The sequence below is a fragment of the Oncorhynchus mykiss genome, chromosome 10 (genome assembly GCF_057628025.1).
Source record: "Oncorhynchus mykiss isolate SJ-2025 chromosome 10, ASM5762802v1, whole genome shotgun sequence".
NCBI classification, from domain to species: Eukaryota; Metazoa; Chordata; class Actinopteri; order Salmoniformes; family Salmonidae; genus Oncorhynchus; species Oncorhynchus mykiss.
In genome coordinates, this window is record NC_143031.1 from 87,358,412 (window position 1) to 87,360,911 (window position 2,500).

The window sequence follows — 2,500 nt, forward strand, 5'->3', positions numbered from 1 at the left end:
ATAAAGTCAGGTAGAGACTGAGGTATAAAGTCAGGTAGAGACTGAGGTAAAGAGTCAGGTAGAGACTGAGGTATAGTCAGGTAGAGGCTGAGGTATAAAGTCAGGTAGGGACTGAGGTATAAAGTCAGGTAGAGACTGAGGTATAGAGTCAGGTAGAGACTGAGGTATAGTCAGGTAGAGGCTGAGGTATAAAGTCAGGTAGGGACTGAGGTTTAAAGTCAGGTAGAGACTGAGGTATAGAGTCAGGTAGAGACTGAGGTATAGTCAGGTAGAGACTGAGGTATAAAGTCAGGTAGAGACTGAGGTATAAAGTCAGGTAGAGACTGAGGTATAAAGTCAGGTAGAGACTGAGATATAGAGTCAGGTAGAGACTGAGGTATAAAGTCAGGTAGAGACTGAGGTATAAAGTCAGGTAGAGACTGAGGTATAAAGTCAGGTAGAGACTGAGATATAGAGTCAGGTAGAGACTGAGGTATAGAGTCAGGTAGAGACTGACTATATACCTCAGTCGTACATGATTAGATGGCGCGTGTTCATTTATACAGAAATTCATATTCTACACGTCTTCAATAATCTGATTTCACCTGTATTGCTACACTTTGCAACTTTTAAGTACATCTCAGCTTAAAATGTTAAAATAACACAACAAAAAACCTGTGGATTTATCATAGTGATTCAGGAGTAACATTTAAAAACAGAGTCATTTGACCCATCTACCTTAGACAATAAAAAAACAAACATTTCTTCATGAACAAAAGTTAATAAAATCAATGATGAGAGAAAAGTTAGATTAAGTGATAATTGACAAAGTTGGTATAGCAGGAAGATTGGAACCAAGAGGTTGTGAGTTCAAATCGCAGATGAGGACTTTTTGAATTATATTGACGTTATAAATGAACATGCGCAATGAAATCATCGGAAGTCGGAAGTTTACATACACTTAGATTGGAGTCATTAAAACTCGTTTTTCAACCACTCCAGAAATTTATTGTTAACAAACTATAGTTTTGGCAAGTTGGTTAGGACATCTACTTTGTGCTTGACACAAGTCATTTTGCCAACAATTGTTTACAGACAGATTATTTCACTTATAATTCACTGTATCACAATTCCAATGGGTCAACGAAGTTGACTGTGCCTTTAAACAGCTTGGAAAATTCCAGAAAATTATGTCATGGCTTTAGAAGCTTCTGAAAGTCTAATTGACATAATTTTGTGTCAATTGGAGGTGAACCTGTGGATGTATTTCAAGCTCTACCTTCAAACTAAGTGCCTCTTTGCTTGACATCATGGGAAAATCAAAAGAAATCAGCCAAGACCTCAGAAAAAAATTGTAGGCCTCCACAAGTCTGGTTCATCCTTGGGAGCAATTTCCAAACGCCTGAAGGAACCACGTACTTTGGTGCGAAAAGTGCAAATCAATCCCAGAACAACAGCAAAGGACCTTGTGAAGATGCTGGAGGAAACGGGTACAAAAGTATCTATATCCACAGTAAAACGAGTCCTATATCGACATAACCTGAAAGGCCGCTCGGCAAGGAAGAAGCCACTGCTCCAAAACCGCCATAAAAAAGCCAGACTACGGTTTGCAACTGCACATGGGGACAAAGATCATACTTTTTGGAGAAATGTCCTCTGGTCTGATGAAACAAAAATAGAACTGTTTGGCCATAATGACCATCGTTATGTTTGGAGGAAAAAGGGGGAGGCTTGCAAGCTGAAGAACACCATCCCAACCGTGAAGCACGGGGGTGGCAGCATCATGTTGTGGGGGTGCTTTGCTGCAGGAGGGACTGGTGCACTTCACAAAATAGACAAACATTTGTGGGCGGAAGTGAAAAAGTGTGTGCGAGCAAGGAGGCCTACAAACCTGACTCAGTTACACCAGCTCTGTCAGGAGGAATGGGCCAAAATTCACCCAATGTATTGTGGGAAGCTTGTGGAAGGCTACTCGAAACATTTGACCCAAGTTAAACAATTTAAAGGCAATGCCACCAAATACTAATTGAGTGTATGTAAACTTCTGACCCACTGGGAATGTGATGAAAGAAATAACATCTGAAATAAATCATTCTCTCTACTATTATTCTGAAATGTCACATTTTTTAAATAAAGTGGTGATCCTAACTAACCTAAGACAGGGACTTTTTTACAAGGATTAAATGTTAGGAATTGCAAAAAAAAAACCTGAGTTTAAAAGTACTTGTCTAAGGTGTATGTAAACGTCCGATGTCAACTGTATGTTGGAAAACATTTAACGTCTAAAACACTGTTTGCGTGAGAGCAACCAGACACACAGCATTAAAAGAGTGAGAGCAACCAGACACACAGCATTAAAAGAGTGAGAGCAACCAGACACACAGCATTAAAAGAGTGAGAGCCACCAGACACACAGCATTAAAAGAGTGAGAGCAACCAGACACACAGCATTAAAAGAGTGAGAGCAACCAGACACACAGCATTAAAAGAGTGAGAGCCACCAGACACACAGCATTAAAAG